This window comes from Aegilops tauschii, chromosome 7 (assembly GCF_002575655.3).
Source record: "Aegilops tauschii subsp. strangulata cultivar AL8/78 chromosome 7, Aet v6.0, whole genome shotgun sequence".
NCBI classification, from domain to species: domain Eukaryota; kingdom Viridiplantae; phylum Streptophyta; class Magnoliopsida; order Poales; family Poaceae; genus Aegilops; species Aegilops tauschii.
In genome coordinates, this window is record NC_053041.3 from 544,459,069 (window position 1) to 544,465,474 (window position 6,406).

The following is a 6,406-nucleotide window of genomic DNA, read 5'->3' on the forward strand; positions in this document are numbered from 1 at the left end:
AATCATTTTAGTAATCTTATTTGATGACATTTCTGGAGGGATATGTTCCTCAGCTGTTCATATTAATGTTTCTTACTGTCGTCGGCTAAAATTTCACATTCAAACTGAACTTGTTATCACAGAAGTTAGGACGAGATTTTTTTTGTTCAATGGTAGCTTCTATTTTTTTTCATTTATTTGTTGTGTCTGGTACCCACCATATTGTTTCTGGGAAGAAGTATCCTCCATATCCCAGTCACACATTGACTTTCTTGGTGGTCGTCTTGTCGTTGTCGTTCTCCCTTGTAGATGGAGATGGCCGTATAAATGGCATGCCCAATGTTTCACCAACCTCAAGCAGGGAGCCACCATTACCTTGTGTTCGGATTGGTTACCATAATCAAATCCTTTTTTGCCTCACCCGCAAAAAAAAAAGAAATCCCTTTTTGCCCATTTAAATTAGTTGGCTCGATTTTGTTGATAATTGAGTTTGATTGGCAGTATATACTCCAGTGTCTTCGTTGTTCTGATTTATAATCTAATTGCCAGGATGTTTGCTATATTTTTAGTATGTAGATCGTGGGAGATAAAAATGGCTTCATGTGGTGGTTAATGTTAAATCATATTCCACCTGCTCACGATGTGCAAGAGATAAAAATGGCTTCATGTGGTGGTTAATGTTAAATAATAACCCGGACGCTGCTACGCAGCGCCCGCGCGCTATGCGGGTGGATGTCGCGGCCGCCATATTAGGAAAGTCAATCCTGTCGGTCCCCACCCATGTGCTAAAAAGGCAGGCCCACCTCCCCCTCGTTTCCACGTCCCAACAAGCAGCGACCGATCTGCCTCACGTGATCTTTCCCCTCCCCCACTCACCCACCACAAGAAAAACCCTACGTCCCACAAGCGCAGATATGCAACTTCTTGTTTCCATCCCCAGCCGCCGCTGGACGCCATGGCCTAGCGTTGGGGACCTCCCCTCCCACTGCGAAAAACAGAGTAAAAAAGGCCAAAAATCAAAGCGAAAAATCCTGGGGGAAATTCTGGAAAACACAATTGTGTCTGCAACTCTTTCGTGCTGACCAGGCAAAAATTCTGGAGATCGAGGGCAATTCAATTGCCAGAGCTGGGCAAATTTCTCCCAGTGAACAGCAAAAGGTAAACAAAGTTGTTCCAATGTTTATGAACTTCTTTTAATTCTAGAACTAGTGGATTTCCCTCTCTATACCTACCCCCCCCTGATATACTACTTGCAAAAATTGCCCCTGTACCTAAGTGTTTCAGAACCTGGCTTGATTCTTGTCCCTGTTCTTGCCTCCCCCTTTACACATGTATAACTTGGATGCTAGATAATAAAAGCTGCTGACTCTTGGCTCTTGAATTGCATCTTGTCTATTGTATTGCACCTTGCTTCTGTAAGCAAAAAGAAACAAAAAAAAGCACATTTGTGTTACTAATCAGTGTACAGGAAAAACTAGTCAAAAAACTATTGAGTTGCTTACAAAAAAAGCTAGTAGTAAAGTCTAGTTGCCTACTAAAACAAGTATCCAGGAAAAAAGCCTGAGAAACCAGTACTAGAAAAAGATTCCTGCAAACCCTACAAAAGGCTGCTCATTGAGTTTGGTGTGTTTTGGTGAATTATGAAAAAAATTGCCCTTGTTCATTCAGTTTTGCTTGCATGATGGAAGGGGGGGGGGGGGGGGGGGGGGGGGGGAATGCTAAAAGTGTTTCATTTACATTATGTCGCTTACGTATTAATTCCTTGCCCCCTATTTTGGTCTTCTAAAATGTGCAGATGGCTGGCATTGATCTCAATGAGCTATGCGACATAGCACCGGACATGTGGATGAGTAGGGTCGATGGGCTATGCGACATAGCACCCGGGGGTGGGCGAGTTGGTTGGACAGGCTTAGGCGATTTCTGCAAAAAAAAATAGAGGGGTGTGGTGTTGTAGGAGATCATGGTAGATGGGCTAGGCGACATAGCACCTGGGGGTTGGCAAGTTGGTTGGACGGGGTTAGGCGATTTTGCAAAAATAGAGGTGTGTGGTGTTGTAGTCGATTGGGGTTGACGGGCTAGGCGACCTAGCACCAGGCGTGTGGGCGATTTGGTTGGTCAGCTTAGGCGGTTTTGCACAAAATAGAGGTGTGTGGTGTATCTAGGTGAGTAGGGTCAAATGGGCTAGGCGTCGTAGCACTAGGCGTGTGGGCGAGTTGGTTGATCGACCTTAGGAAATTTCTACAAAAGAGAGGGGTGTGGTGTATGTAGGCGAGTAGGGTCGATGGGCCAGGCGACATAGCATCGAGGGTGGGCGAGTTGGTTGGACGGGCTTAGGCGATTTCTGCAAAAGAGAGGGGTGTGGTGTATGTAGGCGGCTAGGGTCGATGGGCTATGCGACCTGGCACCGGGGGATGGGCGAGTTGGTTGGCCGGGCTTAGGTGATTTCTGCAAAAGAGAGGGGTGTGGTGTATGTAGGCGATTAGGGTCAATGGGTTATGCGGCCTGGCACCGGGGGTGGGCGAGTTGGTTGGCCGGCTTAGGCTATTTCTGCAAAAGAGAGGGGTGTGGTGTATGTAGGCGAGTAGGGTCGATGGGCTAGGCGACATAGCATCAAGGGTGGGCGAGTTTGTTGGACGGGCTTAGGCGATTTCTGCAAAAGAGAGGGGTGTGGTGTATGTAGGCGGTTAGGGTCGATGGGCTATGCGACCTGGCACCGGGGGATGGGCGAGTTGGTTGGACGGGCTTAGGCGATTTCTGCAAAAGAGAGGGGTGTGGTGTATGTAGGCGGTTAGGGTCGATGGGCTATGCGACCTCGCACCGGGAGATGGGCGAGTTGGTTGGCCGGCAAAAGAGAGGGGTGTGGTGTATGTAGGCGATTAGGGATTAGGGTCAATGGGTTATGCGGCCTGGCACCAGGGGTGGGCGAGTTGGTTGGCCGGCTTAGGCTATTTCTGCAAAAGAGAGGGGTGTGGTGTATGTAGGCGAGTAGGATCGATGGGCTAGGCGACATAACATTAAGGGTGGACGAGTTGGTTGGATCGGCTAAGGCGATTTCTGCAAAAAATAGAGGGGTGTGGTGTGGTCGGCGATTATGGTCGATGGGCTAGGCAACATAGCACTGGGCGAATTGGATGGACGGGCTTAGGCAATTTCTGCAAAAAATAGAGGGGTGTGGTGTGGTAAGCAATTATGGTCGATGGGCTAGGCGACATAGCACCAAGAGGGGTGGGCGAGTTGGTTGGACGGGATTAGGCGATTTTGCAAAAAGGTGTTGTGGTGTTTGTAGGCGATTATGGTCGATGGGCTAGGCGACATAGCGTCGGGGTGGGCAAGTTGGTTGAACAGGCTTAGGCGGTTTTGCAAAATGGTTGTGTGGTGTTGTAGGCGATTAGGGTCGATGGGCTTGGCGACCTAGCACGAAGGGGTGGGCGAGTTGGTTGGACGAGGTTAGAAGGTCTTGCAAAAAAGGTGTGTCGTGTATGTAGGCGATTAGGGTCGATGGGCTGTGCGACATAGTGTCGGGGGGTGGACGAGTTGGCTAGACAGGCTTAGGCGGTTTTGCGTAAAAGGTGTGTGGTGTTGTAGATGATAAGGTTCGATGGCTAGGCGTCGTAGCACCTAAGAGTGCGCTAGTTGGATGGTCGGCTTAGCCGATTTTGTAGGGTGTGTGTTGTTGTAGGTGAGAAAAATTGGTGGGTTAGGTGACCTAGCACCGGTTGTGGTGCGAGTTGGTTGGATGGGTTAGGCGGTTTCAAAAGTGTATATAGTTTAAGGCGACTTTGGATTGAATGGGTGGGATTGCCTGATTCTGAACGGGATAGGTTCCAGGCTCGTTTAGCATTTAAAAACGTGTGAGATTGCCTAATTCTGAATAGGACGGGTTCTGAATAAATTCCGTGCTGATCTAGTTTGCAGGGTTTTTTGCCTGATTCTCTACCTAAGGCATGTAATAATGTTGTGAAAAAAATAAAGAAAACCAAAAAAATGTGTAGTCAGTAGCTTGCCATCGTATTGATCTGGGGAGTCCTCCATCTTAAAAACTGCCATGCCAGGGATGGTGGGAAAGTTGTGCTTGGCTAGTTTTCACTATTTCTGTTGCCTGCAGAGAAGCAAAAAAGAATGGATTATTTCATGACTTCTACACTGAACCAGTTTCTCATTTATTTCCACAGGGAAAAAATCTAACAAAAGCACATGCAATATACATAAGTAATCGACATGTATAAAAGATGCACTCTGCTATCTGCTCAAAAATGGAGCAGTAATTTGGCTCTAGAGACTATGCAGTGCTTGCTATCTGCTCAAGCATTGTGCCAAAAAATGCTAACATTTCAGGGAGCAATAAACGATACTCTGAAGAAATATAGTACGTTCAGAGCAAAATTCTTAACTCAAAAAGCCTGCATGTACATACATCAAAAAACAGCAAACCACTAAAACATGTAGGTATATTTCTGGCAACGTTATATCCACTCTCCATACCACTTCCCTTCTCTCGTTTGTGCCGTGCGGGGAGAGCCACGTTAATATCTCTGTTCCCGGCTTGCCATAACCTACTTAACATCAACCGCGATAGAGAAATTTGCCCACTGTAAATAGTCTCTGGTGCATCAGCTCGAAAAAGGGATCCACTGCGACAGAGAAACATGCCCACTGTAAACTTGCCCCACAACCTGCTGAACATGAACCGCAAAACAGAGCCACATTGCCCGGCTTGGCACTGAATTGACGACTGTAAGTAGTAGCATTGCCTAATTCTGGAGGAAAGAATATGCTACAAAAGTGCCCACTGTAGGTGCTAACATTGCCTACAAAAATGTGCTTGGGGTCATCAGGGATGGGGTAGGAAAAACCTGGAAACACTACGCTGTAAAAAGTGAAGTGAGAAACATTGCCTGTAAAACTAAACTTGCCTGTGAATTGCTACAGATTTGCACGCAAAATCTGCAAACAATTGCCCAGTGTAACCTGACATTTGCCTACCTATTGGTGGAAAACAAACCTACAGCGTACAAAGCACCTGGGATCGATTCCTTGCTTGCGATGCACTACACAAAAAATCACGCAAGAAAATTCCTCTCTGCTTGCTACTGTTTGATATCAAAATCGAAAATCGGTTTTGGTTGGTATTCTGCGCACGGGCTTGCCGGGGCATCGATTCCCCGTATCCTTACTCCTCTGCCGGCATCCCCGCCGTCCCCGTCCTCCCCCTCCCCCCGCTCATCCATGTAGATGACGCCGCCGTGTCAGCGAAACACCTCCCCCCTAGTTCGCGAAAATTGGGGGAAAATGGAGGACTAGGGCGAGTGACTTACGTACTCTCTTCCCGACGGGGATGAAGCAGCTCGCCGCGCCCTCGTCGTCTTCGCGTCGCCGATTTGTCCGCCTGTACCTTCTCCCTCCCCTTCACTGGCCGCGCGGTCGCCCTCTCAATCGAAACTGGTGGTGCTTCGCCTCCGCGCGGAGCGATGTGGTCGACCTCCTCGCCTGTGCGGGCTGCCCCCGTGATTTTTCGCCGCCGTTTGTTCTCTCGCCGGCTGCGGTCGCCGACGACCTAGGGATTTCTCTCGACCTGCTGCTGAGGAGGTGGGTGTGAGGAGAGGAGGGGGCGAATGCGTGCGAGACGACAGGCCGGTTGGAAACGTAAAACACGACAAAACGCCACCGCTCTCTCCCCCTCCCGTGTCGGATCTGTCCACCACGTGGCAGGATCATGTCGCGTGATGGACGGCTGGCGTTTGGCCACTCGAGAGTGCTAGATCGCGCACACTCGTTAGACAGCGTTTGGGTAAGACTAGTCACAATGGGAGTAACTTGACTAGTAACATCACACATTTTAATATAAGATTGCTTATGTGGCAGCTAATTAATAAGGAGAGAGGGATTTGTGGTAACTTAGCTAGTTACTGTAACATCACACATTTCAAGACATAATGAGTCTATAACCTAATAAATGAACTCTTTCATGATACCACTCATATGTTATTACCCACTATGGAGGTAGTAACATAGACTAGTAACATCGGCAAGTTACTACTCTATGTTACTCCCCACTGTGAGCAGTCTAATAACCCTTACGGTTATTAGGTATAATCCCTGCTCCCATCTCTCCGTGCTGGCGGTTCCAAATGTTGAAAATAATAACCCAATGGTTATTAAGGGAAAATCTCCGCTTCTCATACCGGCAGTTGCCTCCTGAGGAGGCGCCTCATTGAACCGTTGCGTCTCATGGACGCGTCCGTTCCCCTCGTATACAAGTGTATATTCATGATTAATAAAGGATACTGGAATCATTTGTTGTCATTCTCGATTCTCTCTCGATTACTCTTCTAACACGTTATCATGCACTTTGCTCTGCCAAGAGCGAGAAAGCCAACCAACTCGCTAGCCATGGCGCCCGCCCTCGCCGCAACCCCCCTGGCTCCAG

At 48.2% G+C, this 6,406-nt stretch overlaps 1 long non-coding RNA gene across 1 annotated transcript; it reads right to left on the bottom strand.

The window, feature by feature from the left end:
• Nucleotides 1-995: 995 nt before the first annotated feature.
• Nucleotides 996-5,599, bottom strand: LOC123494743 (uncharacterized). Its single transcript, XR_012189636.1, has 3 exons — nt 5,295-5,599; nt 3,984-4,078; nt 996-1,392 (listed from the first exon to the last, which is right to left on the bottom strand). It is a non-coding gene; the product is annotated as an uncharacterized lncRNA (long non-coding RNA).
• Nucleotides 5,600-6,406: the final 807 nt, after the last annotated feature.